General features: G+C 43.8%; 20 non-coding genes across 20 annotated transcripts; all 20 read left to right on the top strand.

Annotated features, from left to right (window-relative positions):
• Window positions 1–579: 579 nt before the first annotated feature.
• On the top strand, window positions 580–651 carry trnae-cuc (transfer RNA glutamic acid (anticodon CUC)). The gene has a single exon. It is a non-coding gene; the product is annotated as a tRNA-Glu (tRNA).
• A 284-nt stretch (window positions 652–935) lies between these two features.
• trnae-cuc (transfer RNA glutamic acid (anticodon CUC)) lies at window positions 936–1,007 on the top strand. The gene has a single exon. It is a non-coding gene; the product is annotated as a tRNA-Glu (tRNA).
• Window positions 1,008–2,192: 1,185 nt separating this feature from the next.
• On the top strand, window positions 2,193–2,264 carry trnae-cuc (transfer RNA glutamic acid (anticodon CUC)). The gene has a single exon. It is a non-coding gene; the product is annotated as a tRNA-Glu (tRNA).
• A 772-nt stretch (window positions 2,265–3,036) lies between these two features.
• On the top strand, window positions 3,037–3,108 carry trnae-cuc (transfer RNA glutamic acid (anticodon CUC)). The gene has a single exon. It is a non-coding gene; the product is annotated as a tRNA-Glu (tRNA).
• Window positions 3,109–4,706: 1,598 nt separating this feature from the next.
• On the top strand, window positions 4,707–4,778 carry trnae-cuc (transfer RNA glutamic acid (anticodon CUC)). Its single transcript has one exon. It is a non-coding gene; the product is annotated as a tRNA-Glu (tRNA).
• A 284-nt stretch (window positions 4,779–5,062) lies between these two features.
• trnae-cuc (transfer RNA glutamic acid (anticodon CUC)) lies at window positions 5,063–5,134 on the top strand. Its single transcript has one exon. It is a non-coding gene; the product is annotated as a tRNA-Glu (tRNA).
• A 1,598-nt stretch (window positions 5,135–6,732) lies between these two features.
• Window positions 6,733–6,804, top strand: trnae-cuc (transfer RNA glutamic acid (anticodon CUC)). The gene has a single exon. It is a non-coding gene; the product is annotated as a tRNA-Glu (tRNA).
• Window positions 6,805–7,088: 284 nt separating this feature from the next.
• Window positions 7,089–7,160, top strand: trnae-cuc (transfer RNA glutamic acid (anticodon CUC)). The gene has a single exon. It is a non-coding gene; the product is annotated as a tRNA-Glu (tRNA).
• A 1,774-nt stretch (window positions 7,161–8,934) lies between these two features.
• On the top strand, window positions 8,935–9,006 carry trnae-cuc (transfer RNA glutamic acid (anticodon CUC)). The gene has a single exon. It is a non-coding gene; the product is annotated as a tRNA-Glu (tRNA).
• Window positions 9,007–10,191: 1,185 nt separating this feature from the next.
• trnae-cuc (transfer RNA glutamic acid (anticodon CUC)) lies at window positions 10,192–10,263 on the top strand. Its single transcript has one exon. It is a non-coding gene; the product is annotated as a tRNA-Glu (tRNA).
• A 2,856-nt stretch (window positions 10,264–13,119) lies between these two features.
• trnae-cuc (transfer RNA glutamic acid (anticodon CUC)) lies at window positions 13,120–13,191 on the top strand. The gene has a single exon. It is a non-coding gene; the product is annotated as a tRNA-Glu (tRNA).
• A 284-nt stretch (window positions 13,192–13,475) lies between these two features.
• Window positions 13,476–13,547, top strand: trnae-cuc (transfer RNA glutamic acid (anticodon CUC)). The gene has a single exon. It is a non-coding gene; the product is annotated as a tRNA-Glu (tRNA).
• A 1,598-nt stretch (window positions 13,548–15,145) lies between these two features.
• On the top strand, window positions 15,146–15,217 carry trnae-cuc (transfer RNA glutamic acid (anticodon CUC)). The gene has a single exon. It is a non-coding gene; the product is annotated as a tRNA-Glu (tRNA).
• A 284-nt stretch (window positions 15,218–15,501) lies between these two features.
• Window positions 15,502–15,573, top strand: trnae-cuc (transfer RNA glutamic acid (anticodon CUC)). Its single transcript has one exon. It is a non-coding gene; the product is annotated as a tRNA-Glu (tRNA).
• A 1,185-nt stretch (window positions 15,574–16,758) lies between these two features.
• On the top strand, window positions 16,759–16,830 carry trnae-cuc (transfer RNA glutamic acid (anticodon CUC)). The gene has a single exon. It is a non-coding gene; the product is annotated as a tRNA-Glu (tRNA).
• A 284-nt stretch (window positions 16,831–17,114) lies between these two features.
• trnae-cuc (transfer RNA glutamic acid (anticodon CUC)) lies at window positions 17,115–17,186 on the top strand. The gene has a single exon. It is a non-coding gene; the product is annotated as a tRNA-Glu (tRNA).
• Window positions 17,187–18,784: 1,598 nt separating this feature from the next.
• trnae-cuc (transfer RNA glutamic acid (anticodon CUC)) lies at window positions 18,785–18,856 on the top strand. The gene has a single exon. It is a non-coding gene; the product is annotated as a tRNA-Glu (tRNA).
• Window positions 18,857–19,140: 284 nt separating this feature from the next.
• trnae-cuc (transfer RNA glutamic acid (anticodon CUC)) lies at window positions 19,141–19,212 on the top strand. Its single transcript has one exon. It is a non-coding gene; the product is annotated as a tRNA-Glu (tRNA).
• A 1,185-nt stretch (window positions 19,213–20,397) lies between these two features.
• On the top strand, window positions 20,398–20,469 carry trnae-cuc (transfer RNA glutamic acid (anticodon CUC)). Its single transcript has one exon. It is a non-coding gene; the product is annotated as a tRNA-Glu (tRNA).
• Window positions 20,470–20,753: 284 nt separating this feature from the next.
• On the top strand, window positions 20,754–20,825 carry trnae-cuc (transfer RNA glutamic acid (anticodon CUC)). The gene has a single exon. It is a non-coding gene; the product is annotated as a tRNA-Glu (tRNA).
• The last annotated feature ends 1,270 nt before the right edge of the window (window positions 20,826–22,095 follow it).

Raw genomic sequence — 22,095 nt, 5'->3', positions numbered from 1 at the left:
TTGGTATGGTGTTCTTCGGCATGCAAGCTTCCCCCTATTTCCTCCAAACATAACAATGGTCATTATGGCCAAACAGTTCTATTTTTGTTTCATCAGACCAGAGGACATTTCTCCAAAAACTACGATCTTTCTCCCCAAACTATAGTCTGGCTTTTTTATGGCGGTTTTGGAGCAGTAGCTTCTTCCTTGCTGAGCGCCCTTTCAGGTTATGTCGATATAGGACTGGTTTACTGTGGATAGAGATACTTTTGTACCTGTTTCCTCCAGCATCTTCACAAGGTCCTTTGCTGTTGTTCTGGGATTGATTTGCACTTGGCTGATTTCTTTTGATTTTCCCATGATGTCAAGCAGTTTACAGACAGAAATAATCTGTCTGTAAACAATTGTTGGAAAAATTACTTGTGTCATGCACACAGTAGAAGTCCTAAACGACTTGCCAAAACTATACTTTGTTAACAAGACATGTGTGGAGTGGTTGACAAACGAGTCTTAATGACTCCAACCTAAGTGTTTGTAAACTTCTGACTTCAACTGTCTGTACCATTTCAAATTGTGAACCGATTTGCTCTGCAGTATCCTTCCCTGGTGGTCTAGTGGTTAGGATTCGGCGCTCTCACCGCCGCGGCCCGGGTTCGATTCCCGGTCAGGGAACTAGTCTTCTGCGACTTGTTTACTCGTGCAACCTGTCACAATGAATTTTGTCAGTTATCGCACATATGTACCATTTCAAATTGTGAAACGATTTGCCCTGCAGTATCCTTTCCTGGTGGTCTAGTGGTTAGGTTTGGGCGCTCTCGCAGCCGGGGTTCTATTCCCGGTCAGGGAACTAGTCTTTTGCGACTTGTTTACTTGTGCAACCTGTCACAATGATTTTTTTATGTTATCGCACATATGTACCATTTCAAATTGTGAACCGATTTGCACTGCAGTATCCTTCCCTGGTGGTCTAGTGGTTAGGATTCGGCGCTCTCACCGCCGCGGCCCGGGTTCGATTCCCGGTCAGGGAACTAGTCTTTGCTCTTTGTTTACTTGTGCAACCTGTCATAATGAATTTAGTAGGTTATCGCACATCTGTACCACTTCAAATTGCAAACCAATTTGCCCTGCAGTGTCCTTCCCTGGTGTGGTCGAGTGGTGCACCAGTCCCTCCTGCAGCAAAGCACCCCCACAACATCATGCTGCCACCCCCGTGCTTCACGGTTGGTATGGTGTTCTTCGCCATGCAAGCTTCCCCCTATTTCCTCCAAACATAACAATGGTCATTATGGCCAAACAGTTCTATTTTTGTTTCATCAGACCAGAGGACATTTCTCCAAAAACTTCGATCTTTCTCCCCAAACTGTAGTCTGGCTTTTTTATGGCGGTTTTGGAGCAGTAGCTTCTTCCTTGCTGAGCGCCCTTTCAGGTTATGTCGATATAGGACTGGTTTACTGTGGATAGAGATACTTTTGTACCTGTTTCCTCCAGCATCTTCACAAGGTCCTTTGCTGTTGTTCTGGGATTGATTTGCACTTGGCTGATTTCTTTTGATTTTCCCATGATGTCAAGCAGTTTACAGACAGAAATAATCTGTCTGTAAACAATTGTTGGAAAAATGACTTGTGTCATGCACACAGTAGAAGTCCTAACCGACTTGCAAGCTTCCCCCTATTTCCTCCAAACATAACAATGGTCATTATGGCCAAACAGTTCTATTTTTGTTTCATCAGACCAGATGACATTTCTCCAAAAACTACGATCTTTCTCCCCAAACTGTAGTCTGGCTTTTTTATGGCGGTTTTGGAGCAGTAGCTTCTTCCTTGCTGAGCGCCCTTTCAGGTTATGTCGATATAGGACTGGTTTACTGTGGATAGAGATACTTTTGTACCTGTTTCCTCCAGCATCTTCACAAGGTCCTTTGCTGTTGTTCTGGGATTGATTTGCACTTGGCTGATTTCTTTTGATTTTCCCATGATGTCAAGCAGTTTACAGACAGAAATAATCTGTCTGTAAACAATTGTTGGAAAAATTACTTGTGTCATGCACACAGTAGAAGTCCTAAACGACTTGCCAAAACTATACTTTGTTAACAAGACATGTGTGGAGTGGTTGACAAACGAGTCTTAATGACTCCAACCTAAGTGTTTGTAAACTTCTGACTTCAACTGTCTGTACCATTTCAAATTGTGAACCGATTTGCGCTGCAGTATCCTTCCCTGGTGGTCTAGTGGTTAGCATTCGGCGCTCTCACCGCCGCGGTCCGGGTTCGATTCCCGGTCAGGGAACTAGTCTTTCCTCTTTGTTTACTTGTGCAACCTGTCATAATGAATTTAGTAGGTTATCGCACATCTGTACCACTTCAAATTGCGAACCAATTTGCCCTGCAGTGTCCTTCCCTGGTGTGGTCGAGTGGTGCACCAGTCCCTCCTGCAGCAAAGCACCCCCACAACATCATGCTGCCACCCCCGTGCTTCACGGTTGGTATGGTGTTCTTCGGCATGCAAGCTTCCCCCTATTTCCTCCAAACATAACAATGGTCATTATGGCCAAACAGTTCTATTTTTGTTTCATCAGACCAGAGGACATTTCTCCAAAAACTACGATCTTTCTCCCCAAACTATAGTCTGGCTTTTTTATGGCGGTTTTGGAGCAGTAGCTTCTTCCTTGCTGAGCGCCCTTTCAGGTTATGTCGATATAGGACTGGTTTACTGTGGATAGAGATACTTTTGTACCTGTTTCCTCCAGCATCTTCACAAGGTCCTTTGCTGTTGTTCTGGGATTGATTTGCACTTGGCTGATTTCTTTTGATTTTCCCATGATGTCAAGCAGTTTACAGACAGAAATAATCTGTCTGTAAACAATTGTTGGAAAAATTACTTGTGTCATGCACACAGTAGAAGTCCTAAACGACTTGCCAAAACTATACTTTGTTAACAAGACATGTGTGGAGTGGTTGACAAACGAGTCTTAATGACTCCAACCTAAGTGTTTGTAAACTTCTGACTTCAACTGTCTGTACCATTTCAAATTGTGAACCGATTTGCACTGAAGTATCCTTCCCTGGTGGTCTAGTGGTTAGGATTCGGCGCTCTCACCGCCGCGGCCCGGGTTCGATTCCCGGTCAGGGAACTAGTCTTTCCTCTTTGTTTACTTGTGCAACCTGTCATAATGAATTTAGTAGGTTATCGCACATCTGTACCACTTCAAATTGCGAACCAATTTGCCCTGCACTGTCCTTCCCTGGTGTGGTCGAGTGGTGCACCAGTCCCTCCTGCAGCAAAGCACCCCCACAACATCATGCTGCCACCCCCGTGCTTCACGGTTGGTATGGTGTTCTTCGGCATGCAAGCTTCCCCCTATTTCCTCCAAACATAACAATGGTCATTATGGCCAAACAGTTCTATTTTTGTTTCATCAGACCAGAGGACATTTCTCCAAAAACTACGATCTTTCTCCCCAAACTATAGTCTGGCTTTTTTATGGCGGTTTTGGAGCAGTAGCTTCTTCCTTGCTGAGCGCCCTTTCAGGTTATGTCGATATAGGACTGGTTTACTGTGGATAGAGATACTTTTGCACCTGTTTCCTCCAGCATCTTCACAAGGTCCTTTGCTGTTGTTCTGGGATTGATTTGCACTTGGCTGATTTCTTTTGATTTTCCCATGATGTCAAGCAGTTTACAGACAGAAATAATCTGTCTGTAAACAATTGTTGGAAAAATGACTTGTGTCATGCACAAAGTAGAAGTCCTAACCGACTTGCAAGCTTCCCCCTATTTCCTCCAAACATAACAATGGTCATTATGGCCAAACAGTTGTATTTTTGTTTCATCAGACCAGAGGACATTTCTCCAAAAACTACGATCTTTCTCCCCAAACTATAGTCTGGCTTTTTTATGGCGGTTTTGGAGCAGTAGCTTCTTCCTTGCTGAGCGCCCTTTCAGGTTATGTCGATATAGGACTGGTTTACTGTGGATAGAGATACTTTTGTACCTGTTTCCTCCAGCATCTTCACAAGGTCCTTTGCTGTTGTTCTGGGATTGATTTGCACTTGGCTGATTTCTTTTGATTTTCCCATGATGTCAAGCAGTTTACAGACAGAAATAATCTGTCTGTAAGCAATTGTTGGAAAAATGACTTGTGTCATGCACACAGTAGAAGTCCTAACCGACTTGCAAGCTTCCCCCTATTTCCTCCAAACATAACAATGGTCATTATGGCCAAACAGTTCTATTTTTGTTTCATCAGACCAGAGGACATTTCTCCAAAAACTACGATCTTTCTCCCCAAACTGTAGTCTGGCTTTTTTATGGCGGTTTTGGAGCAGTAGCTTCTTCCTTGCTGAGCGCCCTTTCAGGTTATGTCGATATAGGACTGGTTTACTGTGGATAGAGATACTTTTGTACCTGTTTCCTCCAGCATCTTCACAAGGTCCTTTGCTGTTGTTCTGGGATTGATTTGCACTTGGCTGATTTCTTTTGATTTTCCCATGATGTCAAGCAGTTTACAGACAGAAATAATCTGTCTGTAAACAATTGTTGGAAAAATTACTTGTGTCATGCACACAGTAGAAGTCCTAAACGACTTGCCAAAACTATACTTTGTTAACAAGACATGTGTGGAGTGGTTGACAAACGAGTCTTAATGACTCCAACCTAAGTGTTTGTAAACTTCTGACTTCAACTGTCTGTACCATTTCAAATTGTGAACCGATTTGCACTGCAGTATCCTTCCCTGGTGGTCTAGTGGTTAGGATTCGGCGCTCTCACCGCCGCGGCCTGGGTTCGATTCCCGGTCAGGGAACTAGTCTTTTGCGACTTGTTTACTCGTGCAACCTGTCACAATGAATTTTGTCAGTTATCACACATATGTACCATTTCAAATTGTGAAACGATTTGCCCTGCAGTATCCTTTCCTGGTGGTCTAGTGGTTAGGTTTGGGCGCTCTCGCAGCCGGGGTTCTATTCCCGGTCAGGGAACTAGTCTTTTGCGACTTGTTTACTTGTGCAACCTGTCACAATGATTTTTTTATGTTATCGCACATATGTACCATTTCAAATTGTGAACCGATTTGCACTGCAGTATCCTTCCCTGGTGGTCTAGTGGTTAGGATTTGGCGCTCTCACCGCCGCGGCCCGGGTTCGATTCCCGGTCAGGGAACTAGTCTTTGCTCTTTGTTTACTTGTGCAACCTGTCATAATGAATTTAGTAGGTTATCGCACATCTGTACCACTTCAAATTGCGAACCAATTTGCCCTGCAGTGTCCTTCCCTGGTGTGGTCGAGTGGTGCACCAGTCCCTCCTGCAGCAAAGCACCCCCACAACATCATGCTGCCACCCCCGTGCTTCACGGTTGGTATGGTGTTCTTCGGCATGCAAGCTTCCCCCTATTTCCTCCAAACATAACAATGGTCATTATGGCCAAACAGTTGTATTTTTGTTTCATCAGACCAGAGGACATTTCTCCAAAAACTACGATCTTTCTCCCCAAACTGTAGTCTGGCTTTTTTATGGCGGTTTTGGAGCAGTAGCTTCTTCCTTGCTGAGCGCCCTTTCAGGTTATGTCGATATAGGACTGGTTTACTGTGGATAGAGATACTTTTGTACCTGTTTCCTCCAGCATCTTCACAAGGTCCTTTGCTGTTGTTCTGGGATCGATTTGCACTTGGCTGATTTCTTTTGATTTTCCCATGATGTCAAGCAGTTTACAGACAGAAATAATCTGTCTGTAAACAATTGTTGGAAAAATGACTTGTGTCATGCACAAAGTAGAAGTCCTAACCGACTTGCAAGCTTCCCCCTATTTCCTCCAAACATAACAATGGTCATTATGGCCAAACAGTTGTATTTTTGTTTCATCAGACCAGAGGACATTTCTCCAAAAACTACGATCTTTCTCCCCAAACTGTAGTCTGGCTTTTTTATGGCGGTTTTGGAGCAGTAGCTTCTTCCTTGCTGAGCGCCCTTTCAGGTTATGTCGATATAGGACTGGTTTACTGTGGATAGAGATACTTTTGTACCTGTTTCCTCCAGCATCTTCACAAGGTCCTTTGCTGTTGTTCTGGGATCGATTTGCACTTGGCTGATTTCTTTTGATTTTCCCATGATGTCAAGCAGTTTACAGACAGAAATAATCTGTCTGTAAACAATTGTTGGAAAAATGACTTGTGTCATGCACAAAGTAGAAGTCCTAACCGACTTGCAAGCTTCCCCCTATTTCCTCCAAACATAACAATGGTCATTATGGCCAAACAGTTGTATTTTTGTTTCATCAGACCAGAGGACATTTCTCCAAAAACTACGATCTTTCTCCCCAAACTGTAGTCTGGCTTTTTTATGGCGGTTTTGGAGCAGTAGCTTCTTCCTTGCTGAGCGCCCTTTCAGGTTATGTCGATATAGGACTGGTTTACTGTGGATAGAGATACTTTTGTACCTGTTTCCTCCAGCATCTTCACAAGGTCCTTTGCTGTTGTTCTGGGATTGATTTGCACTTGGCTGATTTCTTTTGATTTTCCCATGATGTCAAGCAGTTTACAGACAGAAATAATCTGTCTGTAAACAATTGTTGGAAAAATTACTTGTGTCATGCACACAGTAGAAGTCCTAAACGACTTGCCAAAACTATACTTTGTTAACAAGACATGTGTGGAGTGGTTGACAAACGAGTCTTAATGACTCCAACCTAAGTGTTTGTAAACTTCTGACTTCAACTGTCTGTACCATTTCAAATTGTGAACCGATTTGCACTGCAGTATCCTTCCCTGGTGGTCTAGTGGTTAGGATTCGGCGCTCTCACCGCCGCGGCCTGGGTTCGATTCCCGGTCAGGGAACTAGTCTTTTGCGACTTGTTTACTCGTGCAACCTGTCACAATGAATTTTGTCAGTTATCGCACATATGTACCATTTCAAATTGTGAAACGATTTGCCCTGCAGTTTCCTTTCCTGGTGGTCTAGTGGTTAGGTTTGGGCGCTCTCGCAGCCGGGGTTCTATTCCCGTTCAGGGAACTAGTCTTTTGCGACTTGTTTACTTGTGCAACCTGTCACAATGATTTTTTTATGTTATCGCACATATGTACCATTTCAAATTGTGAACCGATTTGCACTGCAGTATCCTTCCCTGGTGGTCTAGTGGTTAGGATTCGGCGCTCTCACCGCCGCGGCCCGGGTTCGATTCCCGGTCAGGGAACTAGTCTTTTGCGACTTGTTTACTCGTGCAACCTGTCACAATGAATTTTGTCAGTTATCGCACATATGTACCATTTCAAATTGTGAAACGATTTGCCCAGCAGTATCCTTTCCTGGTGGTCTAGTGGTTAGGTTTGGGCGCTCTCGCAGCCGGGGTTCTATTCCCGGTCAGGGAACTAGTCTTTTGCGACTTGTTTACTTGTGCAACCTGTCACAATGATTTTTTTATGTTATCGCACATATGTACCATTTCAAATTGTGAACCAATTTGCCCTGCAGTGTCCTTCCCTGGTGTGGTCGAGTGGTGCACCAGTCCCTCCTGCAGCAAAGCACCCCCACAACATCATGCTGCCACCCCCGTGCTTCACGGTTGGTATGGTGTTCTTCGGCATGCAAGCTTCCCCCTATTTCCTCCAAACATAACAATGGTCATTATGGCCAAACTGTTGTATTTTTGTTTCATCAGACCAGAGGACATTTCTCCAAAAACTACGATCTTTCTCCCCAAACTGTAGTCTGGCTTTTTTATGGCGGTTTTGGAGCAGTAGCTTCTTCCTTGCTGAGCGCCCTTTCAGGTTATGTCGATATAGGACTGGTTTACTGTGGATAGAGATACTTTTGTACCTGTTTCCTCCAGCATCTTCACAAGGTCCTTTGCTGTTGTTCTGGGATCGATTTGCACTTGGCTGATTTCTTTTGAGTTTCCCATGATGTCAAGCAGTTTACAGACAGAAATAATCTGTCTGTAAACAATTGTTGGAAAAATGACTTGTGTCATGCACAAAGTAGAAGTCCTAACCGACTTGCAAGCTTCCCCCTATTTCCTCCAAACATAACAATGGTCATTATGGCCAAACAGTTGTATTTTTGTTTCATCAGACCAGAGGACATTTCTCCAAAAACTACGATCTTTCTCCCCAAACTGTAGTCTGGCTTTTTTATGGCGGTTTTGGAGCAGTAGCTTCTTCCTTGCTGAGCGCCCTTTCAGATTATGTCGATATAGGACTGGTTTACTGTGGATAGAGATACTTTTGTACCTGTTTCCTCCAGCATCTTCACAAGGTCCTTTGCTGTTGTTCTGGGATTGATTTGCACTTGGCTGATTTCTTTTGATTTTCCCATGATGTCAAGCAGTTTACAGACAGAAATAATCTGTCTGTAAACAATTGTTGGAAAAATGACTTGTGTCATGCACAAAGTAGAAATCCTAACCGACTTGCAAGCTTCCCCCTATTTCCTCCAAACATAACAATGGTCATTATGGCCAAACAGTTGTATTTTTGTTTCATCAGACCAGAGGACATTTCTCCAAAAACTACGATCTTTCTCCCCAAACTGTAGTCTGGCTTTTTTATGGCGGTTTTGGAGCAGTAGCTTCTTCCTTGCTGAGCGCCCTTTCAGGTTATGTCGATATAGGACTGGTTTACTGTGGATAGAGATACTTTTGTACCTGTTTCCTCCAGCATCTTCACAAGGTCCTTTGCTGTTGTTCTGGGATTGATTTGCACTTGGCTGATTTCTTTTGATTTTCCCATGGTGTCAAGCAGTTTACAGACAGAAATAATCTGTCTGTAAACAATTGTTGGAAAAATGACTTGTGTCATGCACACAGTAGAAGTCCTAAACGACTTGCCAAAACTATACTTTGTTAACAAGACATGTGTGGAGTGGTTGACAAACGAGTCTTAATGACTCCAACCTAAGTGTTTGTAAACTTCTGACTTCAACTGTCTGTACCATTTCAAATTGTGAACCGATTTGCACTGCAGTATCCTTCATTGGTGGTCTAGTGGTTAGGATTCGGCGCTCTCACCGCCGCGGCCCGGGTTCGATTCCCGGTCAGGGAACTAGTCTTTGCTCTTTGTTTACTTGTGCAACCTGTCATAATGAATTTAGTAGGTTATCGCACATCTGTACCACTTCAAATTGCGAACCAATTTGCCCTGCAGTGTCCTTCCCTGGTGTGGTCGAGTGGTGCACCAGTCCCTCCTGCAGCAAAGCACCCCCACAACATCATGCTGCCACCCCCGTGCTTCACGGTTGGTATGGTGTTCTTCGGCATGCAAGCTTCCCCCTATTTCCTCCAAACATAACAATGGTCATTATGGCCAAACAGTTGTATTTTTGTTTCATCAGACCAGAGGACATTTCTCCAAAAACTACGATCTTTCTCCCCAAACTGTAGTCTGGCTTTTTTATGGCGGTTTTGGAGCAGTAGCTTCTTCCTTGCTGAGCGCCCTTTCAGATTATGTCGATATAGGACTGGTTTACTGTGGATAGAGATACTTTTGTACCTGTTTCCTCCAGCATCTTCACAAGGTCCTTTGCTGTTGTTCTGGGATTGATTTGCACTTGGCTGATTTCTTTTGATTTTCCCATGATGTCAAGCAGTTTACAGACAGAAATAATCTGTCTGTAAACAATTGTTGGAAAAATGACTTGTGTCATGCACAAAGTAGAAATCCTAACCGACTTGCAAGCTTCCCCCTATTTCCTCCAAACATAACAATGGTCATTATGGCCAAACAGTTGTATTTTTGTTTCATCAGACCAGAGGACATTTCTCCAAAAACTACGATCTTTCTCCCCAAACTGTAGTCTGGCTTTTTTATGGCGGTTTTGGAGCAGTAGCTTCTTCCTTGCTGAGCGCCCTTTCAGGTTATGTCGATATAGGACTGGTTTACTGTGGATAGAGATACTTTTGTACCTGTTTCCTCCAGCATCTTCACAAGGTCCTTTGCTGTTGTTCTGGGATTGATTTGCACTTGGCTGATTTCTTTTGATTTTCCCATGATGTCAAGCAGTTTACAGACAGAAATAATCTGTCTGTAAACAATTGTTGGAAAAATGACTTGTGTCATGCACACAGTAGAAGTCCTAAACGACTTGCCAAAACTATACTTTGTTAACAAGACATGTGTGGAGTGGTTGACAAACGAGTCTTAATGACTCCAACCTAAGTGTTTGTAAACTTCTGACTTCAACTGTCTGTACCATTTCAAATTGTGAACCGATTTGCGCTGCAGTATCCTTCCCTGGTGGTCTAGTGGTTAGGATTCGGCGCTCTCACCGCCGCGGCCCGGGTTCGATTCCCGGTCAGGGAACTAGTCTTTGCTCTTTGTTTACTTGTGCAACCTGTCATAATGAATTTAGTAGGTTATCGCACATCTGTACCACTTCAAATTGCGAACCAATTTGCCCTGCAGTGTCCTTCCCTGGTGTGGTCGAGTGGTGCACCAGTCCCTCCTGCAGCAAAGCACCCCCACAACATCATGCTGCCACCCCCGTGCTTCACGGTTGGTATGGTGTTCTTCGGCATGCAAGCTTCCCCCTATTTCCTCCAAACATAACAATGGTCATTATGGCCAAACAGTTGTATTTTTGTTTCATCAGACCAGAGGACATTTCTCCAAAAACTACGATCTTTCTCCCCAAACTGTAGTCTGGCTTTTTTGTGGCGGTTTTGGAGCAGTAGCTTCTTCCTTGCTGAGCGCCCTTTCAGATTATGTCGATATAGGACTGGTTTACTGTGGATAGAGATACTTTTGTACCTGTTTCCTCCAGCATCTTCACAAGGTCCTTTGCTGTTGTTCTGGGATTGATTTGCACTTGGCTGATTTCTTTTGATTTTCCCATGGTGTCAAGCAGTTTACAGACAGAAATAATCTGTCTGTAAACAATTGTTGGAAAAATGACTTGTGTCATGCACAAAGTAGAAGTCCTAACCGACTTGCAAGCTTCCCCCTATTTCCTCCAAACATAACAATGGTCATTATGGCCAAACAGTTCTATTTTTGTTTCATCAGACCAGAGGACATTTCTCCAAAAACTACGATCTTTCTCCCCAAACTGTAGTCTGGCTTTTTTATGGCGGTTTTGGAGCAGTAGCTTCTTCCTTGCTGAGCGCCCTTTCAGGTTATGTCGATATAGGACTGGTTTACTGTGGATAGAGATACTTTTGTACCTGTTTCCTCCAGCATCTTCACAAGGTCCTTTGCTGTTGTTCTGGGATTGATTTGCACTTGGCTGATTTCTTTTGATTTTCCCATGATGTCAAGCAGTTTACAGACAGAAATAATCTGTCTGTAAACAATTGTTGGAAAAATGACTTGTGTCATGCACACAGTAGAAGTCCTAAACGACTTGCCAAAACTATACTTTGTTAACAAGACATGTGTGGAGTGGTTGACAAACGAGTCTTAATGACTCCAACCTAAGTGTTTGTAAACTTCTGACTTCAACTGTCTGTACCATTTCAAATTGTGAACCGATTTGCGCTGCAGTATCCTTCTCTGGTGGTCTACTGGTTAGGATTCGGCGCTCTCACCGCTGCGGCCCGGGTTCGATTCCCGTTCAGGGAACTAGTCTTTTGCGACTTGTTTACTTGTGCAACCTGTCACAATGATTTTTTTATGTTATCGCACATATGTACCATTTCAAATTGTGAACCAATTTGCCCTGCAGTGTCCTTCCCTGGTGTGGTCGAGTGGTGCACCATTCCCTCCTGCAGCAAAGCACCCCCACAACATCATGCTGCCACCCCCGTGCTTCACGGTTGGTATGGTGTTCTTCGGCATGCAAGCTTCCCCCTATTTCCTCCAAACATAACAATGGTCATTATGGCCAAACAGTTGTATTTTTGTTTCATCAGACCAGAGGACATTTCTCCAAAAACTACGATCTTTCTCCCCAAACTGTAGTCTGGCTTTTTTATGGCGGTTTTGGAGCAGTAGCTTCTTCCTTGCTGAGCGCCCTTTCAGGTTATGTCGATATAGGACTGGTTTACTGTGGATAGAGATACTTTTGTACCTGTTTCCTCCAGCATCTTCACAAGGTCCTTTGCTGTTGTTCTGGGATCGATTTGCACTTGGCTGATTTCTTTTGATTTTCCCATGATGTCAAGCAGTTTACAGACAGAAATAATCTGTCTGTAAACAATTGTTGGAAAAATGACTTGTGTCATGCACAAAGTAGAAGTCCTAACCGACTTGCAAGCTTCCCCCTATTTCCTCCAAACATAACAATGGTCATTATGGCCAAACAGTTCTATTTTTGTTTCATCAGACCAGAGGACATTTCTCCAAAAACTACGATCTTTCTCCCCAAACTGTAGTCTGGCTTTTTTATGGCGGTTTTGGAGCAGTAGCTTCTTCCTTGCTGAGCGCCCTTTCAGGTTATGTCGATATAGGACTGGTTTACTGTGGATAGAGATACTTTTGTACCTGTTTCCTCCAGCATCTTCACAAGGTCCTTTGCTGTTGTTCTGGGATTGATTTGCACTTGGCTGATTTCTTTTGATTTTCCCATGATGTCAAGCAGTTTACAGACAGAAATAATCTGTCTGTAAACAATTGTTGGAAAAATGACTTGTGTCATGCACAAAGTAGAAGTCCTAACCGACTTGCAAGCTTCCCCCTATTTCCTCCAAACATAACAATGGTCATTATGGCCAAACAGTTCTATTTTTGTTTCATCAGACCAGAGGACATTTCTCCAAAAACTACGATCTTTCTCCCCAAACTGTAGTCTGGCTTTTTTATGGCGGTTTTGGAGCAGTAGCTTCTTCCTTGCTGAGCGCCCTTTCAGGTTATGTCGATATAGGACTGGTTTACTGTGGATAGAGATACTTTTGTACCTGTTTCCTCCAGCATCTTCACAAGGTCCTTTGCTGTTGTTCTGGGATTGATTTGCACTTGGCTGATTTCTTTTGATTTTCCCATGATGTCAAGCAGTTTACAGACAGAAATAATCTGTCTGTAAACAATTGTTGGAAAAATTACTTGTGTCATGCACACAGTAGAAGTCCTAAACGACTTGCCAAAACTATACTTTGTTAACAAGACATGTGTGGAGTGGTTGACAAACGAGTCTTAATGACTCCAACCTAAGTGTTTGTAAACTTCTGACTTCAACTGTCTGTACCATTTCAAATTGTGAACCGATTTGCACTGCAGTATCCTTCCCTGGTGGTCTAGTGGTTAGGATTCGGCGCTCTCACCGCCGCGGCCCGGGTTCGATTCCCGGTCAGGGAACTAGTCTTTTGCGACTTGTTTACTCGTGCAACCTGTCACAATGAATTTTGTCAGTTATCGCACATATGTACCATTTCAAATTGTGAAACGATTTGCCCTGCAGTATCCTTTCCTGGTGGTCTAGTGGTTAGGTTTGGGCGCTCTCGCAGCCGGGGTTCTATTCCCGGTCAGGGAACTAGTCTTTTGCGACTTGTTTACTTGTGCAACCTGTCACAATGATTTTTTTATGTTATCGCACATATGTACCATTTCAAATTGTGAACCGATTTGCACTGCAGTATCCTTCCCTGGTGGTCTAGTGGTTAGGATTCGGCGCTCTCACCGCCGCGGCCCGGGTTCGATTCCCGGTCAGGGAACTAGTCTTTGCTCTTTGTTTACTTGTGCAACCTGTCATAATGAATTTAGTAGGTTATCGCACATCTGTACCACTTCAAATTGCGAACCAATTTGCCCTGCAGTGTCCTTCCCTGGTGTGGTCGAGTGGTGCACCAGTCCCTCCTGCAGCAAAGCACCCCCACAACATCATGCTGCCACCCCCGTGCTTCACGGTTGGTATGGTGTTCTTCGGCATGCAAGCTTCCCCCTATTTCCTCCAAACATAACAATGGTCATTATGGCCAAACAGTTGTATTTTTGTTTCATCAGACCAGAGGACATTTCTCCAAAAACTACGATCTTTCTCCCCAAACTGTAGTCTGGCTTTTTTATGGCGGTTTTGGAGCAGTAGCTTCTTCCTTGCTGAGCGCCCTTTCAGGTTATGTCGATATAGGACTGGTTTACTGTGGATAGAGATACTTTTGTACCTGTTTCCTCCAGCATCTTCACAAGGTCCTTTGCTGTTGTTCTGGGATTGATTTGCACTTGGCTGATTTCTTTTGATTTTCCCATGATGTCAAGCAGTTTACAGACAGAAATAATCTGTCTGTAAACAATTGTTGGAAAAATGACTTGTGTCATGCACAAAGTAGAAGTCCTAACCGACTTGCAAGCTTCCCCCTATTTCCTCCAAACATAACAATGGTCATTATGGCCAAACAGTTCTATTTTTGTTTCATCAGACCAGAGGACATTTCTCCAAAAACTACGATCTTTCTCCCCAAACTGTAGTCTGGCTTTTTTATGGCGGTTTTGGAGCAGTAGCTTCTTCCTTGCTGAGCGCCCTTTCAGGTTATGTCGATATAGGACTGGTTTACTGTGGATAGAGATACTTTTGTACCTGTTTCCTCCAGCATCTTCACAAGGTCCTTTGCTGTTGTTCTGGGATTGATTTGCACTTGGCTGATTTCTTTTGATTTTCCCATGATGTCAAGCAGTTTACAGACAGAAATAATCTGTCTGTAAACAATTGTTGGAAAAATGACTTGTGTCATGCACAAAGTAGAAGTCCTAACCGACTTGCAAGCTTCCCCCTATTTCCTCCAAACATAACAATGGTCATTATGGCCAAACAGTTCTATTTTTGTTTCATCAGACCAGAGGACATTTCTCCAAAAACTACGATCTTTCTCCCCAAACTGTAGTCTGGCTTTTTTATGGCGGTTTTGGAGCAGTAGCTTCTTCCTTGCTGAGCGCCCTTTCAGGTTATGTCGATATAGGACTGGTTTACTGTGGATAGAGATACTTTTGTACCTGTTTCCTCCAGCATCTTCACAAGGTCCTTTGCTGTTGTTCTGGGATTGATTTGCACTTGGCTGATTTCTTTTGATTTTCCCATGATGTCAAGCAGTTTACAGACAGAAATAATCTGTCTGTAAACAATTGTTGGAAAAATTACTTGTGTCATGCACACAGTAGAAGTCCTAAACGACTTGCCAAAACTATACTTTGTTAACAAGACATGTGTGGAGTGGTTGACAAACGAGTCTTAATGACTCCAACCTAAGTGTTTGTAAACTTCTGACTTCAACTGTCTGTACCATTTCAAATTGTGAACCGATTTGCACTGCAGTATCCTTCCCTGGTGGTCTAGTGGTTAGGATTCGGCGCTCTCACCGCCGCGGCCCGGGTTCGATTCCCGGTCAGGGAACTAGTCTTTTGCGACTTGTTTACTCGTGCAACCTGTCACAATGAATTTTGTCAGTTATCGCACATATGTACCATTTCAAATTGTGAAACGATTTGCCCTGCAGTATCCTTTCCTGGTGGTCTAGTGGTTAGGTTTGGGCGCTCTCGCAGCCGGGGTTCTATTCCCGGTCAGGGAACTAGTCTTTTGCGACTTGTTTACTTGTGCAACCTGTCACAATGATTTTTTTATGTTATCGCACATATGTACCATTTCAAATTGTGAACCGATTTGCACTGCAGTATCCTTCCCTGGTGGTCTAGTGGTTAGGATTCGGCGCTCTCACCGCCGCGGCCCGGGTTCGATTCCCGGTCAGGGAACTAGTCTTTGCTCTTTGTTTACTTGTGCAACCTGTCATAATGAATTTAGTAGGTTATCGCACATCTGTACCACTTCAAATTGCGAACCAATTTGCCCTGCAGTGTCCTTCCCTGGTGTGGTCGAGTGGTGCACCAGTCCCTCCTGCAGCAAAGCACCCCCACAACATCATGCTGCCACCCCCGTGCTTCACGGTTGGTATGGTGTTCTTCGGCATGCAAGCTTCCCCCTATTTCCTCCAAACATAACAATGGTCATTATGGCCAAACAGTTGTATTTTTGTTTCATCAGACCAGAGGACATTTCTCCAAAAACTACGATCTTTCTCCCCAAACTGTAGTCTGGCTTTTTTATGGCGGTTTTGGAGCAGTAGCTTCTTCCTTGCTGAGCGCCCTTTCAGGTTATGTCGATATAGGACTGGTTTACTGTGGATAGAGATACTTTTGTACCTGTTTCCTCCAGCATCTTCACAAGGTCCTTTGCTGTTGTTCTGGGATTGATTTGCACTTGGCTGATTTCTTTTGATTTTCCCATGATGTCAAGCAGTTTACAGACAGAAATAATCTGTCTGTAAACAATTGTTGGAAAAATGACTTGTGTCATGCACAAAGTAGAAGTCCTAACCGACTTGCAAGCTTCCCCCTATTTCCTCCAAACATAACAATGGTCATTATGGCCAAACAGTTCTATTTTTGTTTCATCAGACCAGAGGACATTTCTCCAAAAACTACGATCTTTCTCCCCAAACTGTAGTCTGGCTTTTTTATGGCGGTTTTGGAGCAGTAGCTTCTTCCTTGCTGAGCGCCCTTTCAGGTTATGTCGATATAGGACTGGTTTACTGTGGATAGAGATACTTTTGTACCTGTTTCCTCCAGCATCTTCACAAGGTCCTTTGCTGTTGTTCTGGGATTGATTTGCACTTGGCTGATTTCTTTTGATTTTCCCATGATGTCAAGCAGTTTACAGACAGAAATAATCTGTCTGTAAACAATTGTTGGAAAAATTACTTGTGTCATGCACACAGTAGAAGTCCTAAACGACTTGCCAAAACTATACTTTGTTAACAAGACATGTGTGGAGTGGTTGACAAACGAGTCTTAATGACTCCAACCTAAGTGTTTGTAAACTTCTGACTTCAACTGTCTGTACCATTTCAAATTGTGAACCGATTTGCACTGCAGTATCCTTCCCTGGTGGTCTAGTGGTTAGGATTCGGCGCTCTCACCGCCGCGGCCCGGGTTCGATTCCCGGTCAGGGAACTAGTCTTTTGCGACTTGTTTACTCGTGCAACCTGTCACAATGAATTTTGTCAGTTATCGCACATATGTACCATTTCAAATTGTGAAACGATTTGCCCTGCAGTATCCTTTCCTGGTGGTCTAGTGGTTAGGTTTGGGCGCTCTCGCAGCCGGGGTTCTATTCCCGGTCAGGGAACTAGTCTTTTGCGACTTGTTTACTTGTGCAACCTGTCACAATGATTTTTTTATGTTATCGCACATATGTACCATTTCAAATTGTGAACCGATTTGCACTGCAGTATCCTTCCCTGGTGGTCTAGTGGTTAGGATTCGGCGCTCTCACCGCCGCGGCCCGGGTTCGATTCCCGGTCAGGGAACTAGTCTTTGCTCTTTGTTTACTTGTGCAACCTGTCATAATGAATTTAGTAGGTTATCGCACATCTGTACCACTTCAAATTGCGAACCAATTTGCCCTGCAGTGTCCTTCCCTGGTGTGGTCGAGTGGTGCACCAGTCCCTCCTGCAGCAAAGCACCCCCACAACATCATGCTGCCACCCCCGTGCTTCACGGTTGGTATGGTGTTCTTCGGCATGCAAGCTTCCCCCTATTTCCTCCAAACATAACAATGGTCATTATGGCCAAACAGTTGTATTTTTGTTTCATCAGACCAGAGGACATTTCTCCAAAAACTACGATCTTTCTCCCCAAACTGTAGTCTGGCTTTTTTATGGCGGTTTTGGAGCAGTAGCTTCTTCCTTGCTGAGCGCCCTTTCAGGTTATGTCGATATAGGACTGGTTTACTGTGGATAGAGATACTTTTGTACCTGTTTCCTCCAGCATCTTCACAAGGTCCTTTGCTGTTGTTCTGGGATTGATTTGCACTTGGCTGATTTCTTTTGATTTTCCCATGATGTCAAGCAGTTTACAGACAGAAATAATCTGTCTGTAAACAATTGTTGGAAAAATGACTTGTGTCATGCACAAAGTAGAAGTCCTAACCGACTTGCAAGCTTCCCCCTATTTCCTCCAAACATAACAATGGTCATTATGGCCAAACAGTTGTATTTTTGTTTCATCAGACCAGAGGACATTTCTCCAAAAACTACGATCTTTCTCCCCAAACTGTAGTCTGGCTTTTTTATGGCGGTTTTGGAGCAGTAGCTTCTTCCTTGCTGAGCGCCCTTTCAGGTTATGTCGATATAGGACTGGTTTACTGTGGATAGAGATACTTTTGTACCTGTTTCCTCCAGCATCTTCACAAGGTCCTTTGCTGTTGTTCTGGGATCGATTTGCACTTGGCTGATTTCTTTTGATTTTCCCATGATGTCAAGCAGTTTACAGACAGAAATAATCTGTCTGTAAACAATTGTTGGAAAAATGACTTGTGTCATGCACAAAGTAGAAGTCCTAACCGACTTGCAAGCTTCCCCCTATTTCCTCCAAACATAACAATGGTCATTATGGCCAAACAGTTGTATTTTTGTTTCATCAGACCAGAGGACATTTCTCCAAAAACTACGATCTTTCTCCCCAAACTGTAGTCTGGCTTTTTTATGGCGGTTTTGGAGCAGTAGCTTCTTCCTTGCTGAGCGCCCTTTCAGGTTATGTCGATATAGGACTGGTTTACTGTGGATAGAGATACTTTTGTACCTGTTTCCTCCAGCATCTTCACAAGGTCCTTTGCTGTTGTTCTGGGATTGATTTGCACTTGGCTGATTTCTTTTGATTTTCCCATGATGTCAAGCAGTTTACAGACAGAAATAATCTGTCTGTAAACAATTGTTGGAAAAATTACTTGTGTCATGCACACAGTAGAAGTCCTAAACGACTTGCCAAAACTATACTTTGTTAACAAGACATGTGTGGAGTGGTTGACAAACGAGTCTTAATGACTCCAACCTAAGTGTTTGTAAACTTCTGACTTCAACTGTCTGTACCATTTCAAATTGTGAACCGATTTGCACTGCAGTATCCTTCCCTGGTGGTCTAGTGGTTAGGATTCGGCGCTCTCACCGCCGCGGCCCGGGTTCGATTCCCGGTCAGGGAACTAGTCTTTTGCGACTTGTTTACTCGTGCAACCTGTCACAATGAATTTTGTCAGTTATCGCACATATGTACCATTTCAAATTGTGAAACGATTTGCCCTGCAGTATCCTTTCCTGGTGGTCTAGTGGTTAGGTTTGGGCGCTCTCGCAGCCGGGGTTCTATTCCCGGTCAGGGAACTAGTCTTTTGCGACTTGTTTACTTGTGCAACCTGTCACAATGATTTTTTTATGTTATCGCACATATGTACCATTTCAAATTGTGAACCGATTTGCACTGCAGTATCCTTCCCTGGTGGTCTAGTGGTTAGGATTCGGCGCTCTCACCGCCGCGGCCCGGGTTCGATTCCCGGTCAGGGAACTAGTCTTTGCTCTTTGTTTACTTGTGCAACCTGTCATAATGAATTTAGTAGGTTATCGCACATCTGTACCACTTCAAATTGCGAACCAATTTGCCCTGCAGTGTCCTTCCCTGGTGTGGTCGAGTGGTGCACCAGTCCCTCCTGCAGCAAAGCACCCCCACAACATCATGCTGCCACCCCCGTGCTTCACGGTTGGTATGGTGTTCTTCGGCATGCAAGCTTCCCCCTATTTCCTCCAAACATAACAATGGTCATTATGGCCAAACAGTTGTATTTTTGTTTCATCAGACCAGAGGACATTTCTCCAAAAACTACGATCTTTCTCCCCAAACTGTAGTCTGGCTTTTTTATGGCGGTTTTGGAGCAGTAGCTTCTTCCTTGCTGAGCGCCCTTTCAGGTTATGTCGATATAGGACTGGTTTACTGTGGATAGAGATACTTTTGTACCTGTTTCCTCCAGCATCTTCACAAGGTCCTTTGCTGTTGTTCTGGGATTGATTTGCACTTGGCTGATTTCTTTTGATTTTCCCATGATGTCAAGCAGTTTACAGACAGAAATAATCTGTCTGTAAACAATTGTTGGAAAAATGACTTGTGTCATGCACAAAGTAGAAGTCCTAACCGACTTGCAAGCTTCCCCCTATTTCCTCCAAACATAACAATGGTCATTATGGCCAAACAGTTGTATTTTTGTTTCATCAGACCAGAGGACATTTCTCCAAAAACTACGATCTTTCTCCCCAAACTGTAGTCTGGCTTTTTTATGGCGGTTTTGGAGCAGTAGCTTCTTCCTTGCTGAGCGCCCTTTCAGGTTATGTCGATATAGGACTGGTTTACTGTGGATAGAGATACTTTTGTACCTGTTTCCTCCAGCATCTTCACAAGGTCCTTTGCTGTTGTTCTGGGATTGATTTGCACTTGGCTGATTTCTTTTGATTTTCCCATGATGTCAAGCAGTTTACAGACAGAAATAATCTGTCTGTAAACAATTGTTGGAAAAATTACTTGTGTCATGCACACAGTAGAAGTCCTAAACGACTTGCCAAAACTATACTTTGTTAACAAGACATGTGTGGAGTGGTTGACAAACGAGTCTTAATGACTCCAACCTAAGTGTTTGTAAACTTCTGACTTCAACTGTCTGTACCATTTCAAATTGTGAACCGATTTGCACTGCAGTATCCTTCCCTGGTGGTCTAGTGGTTAGGATTCGGCGCTCTCACCGCCGCGGCCCGGGTTCGATTCCCGGTCAGGGAACTAGTCTTTTGCGACTTGTTTACTCGTGCAACCTGTCACAATGAATTTTGTCAGTTATCGCACATATGTACCATTTCAAATTGTGAAACGATTTGCCCTGCAGTATCCTTTCCTGGTGGTCTAGTGGTTAGGTTTGGGCGCTCTCGCAGCCGGGGTTCTATTCCCGGTCAGGGAACTAGTCTTTTGCGACTTGTTTACTTGTGCAACCTGTCACAATGATTTTTTTATGTTATCGCACATATGTACCATTTCAAATTGTGAACCGATTTGCACTGCAGTATCCTTCCCTGGTGGTCTAGTGGTTAGGATTCGGCGCTCTCACCGCCGCGGCCCGGGTTCGATTCCCGGTCAGGGAACTAGTCTTTGCTCTTTGTTTACTTGTGCAACCTGTCATAATGAATTTAGTAGGTTATCGCACATCTGTACCACTTCAAATTGCGAACCAATTTGCCCTGCAGTGTCCTTCCCTGGTGTGGTCGAGTGGTGCACCAGTCCCTCCTGCAGCAAAGCACCCCCACAACATCATGCTGCCACCCCCGTGCTTCACGGTTGGTATGGTGTTCTTCGGCATGCAAGCTTCCCCCTATTTCCTCCAAACATAACAATGGTCATTATGGCCAAACAGTTGTATTTTTGTTTCATCAGACCAGAGGACATTTCTCCAAAAACTACGATCTTTCTCCCCAAACTGTAGTCTGGCTTTTTTATGGCGGTTTTGGAGCAGTAGCTTCTTCCTTGCTGAGCGCCCTTTCAGGTTATGTCGATATAGGACTGGTTTACTGTGGATAGAGATACTTTTGTACCTGTTTCCTCCAGCATCTTCACAAGGTCCTTTGCTGTTGTTCTGGGATTGATTTGCACTTGGCTGATTTCTTTTGATTTTCCCATGATGTCAAGCAGTTTACAGACAGAAATAATCTGTCTGTAAACAATTGTTGGAAAAATGACTTGTGTCATGCACAAAGTAGAAGTCCTAACCGACTTGCAAGCTTCCCCCTATTTCCTCCAAACATAACAATGGTCATTATGGCCAAACAGTTCTATTTTTGTTTCATCAGACCAGAGGACATTTCTCCAAAAACTACGATCTTTCTCCCCAAACTGTAGTCTGGCTTTTTTATGGCGGTTTTGGAGCAGTAGCTTCTTCCTTGCTGAGCGCCCTTTCAGGTTATGTCGATATAGGACTGGTTTACTGTGGATAGAGATACTTTTGTACCTGTTTCCTCCAGCATCTTCACAAGGTCCTTTGCTGTTGTTCTGGGATTGATTTGCACTTGGCTGATTTCTTTTGATTTTCCCATGATGTCAAGCAGTTTCGTATTTTTGTTTCATCAGACCAGAGGACATTTCTCCAAAAACTACGATCTTTCTCCCCAAACTGTAGTCTGGCTTTTTTATGGCGGTTTTGGAGCAGTAGCTTCTTCCTTGCTGAGCGCCCTTTCAGGTTATGTCGATATAGGACTGGTTTACTGTGGATAGAGATACTTTTGTACCTGTTTCCTCCAGCATCTTCACAAGGTCCTTTGCTGTTGTTCTGGGATTGATTTGCACTTGGCTGATTTCTTTTGATTTTCCCATGATGTCAAGCAGTTTACAGACAGAAATAATCTGTCTGTAAACAATTGT

This window comes from Salmo salar, chromosome 08 (assembly GCF_965601325.2).
Source record: "Salmo salar chromosome 08, fSalSal1, whole genome shotgun sequence".
Taxonomy (NCBI): Eukaryota; Metazoa; Chordata; class Actinopteri; order Salmoniformes; family Salmonidae; genus Salmo; species Salmo salar.
The sequence above is the reverse complement of the archived record's forward strand: the minus strand, read 5'-3'. Positions and strand labels throughout refer to the sequence as shown.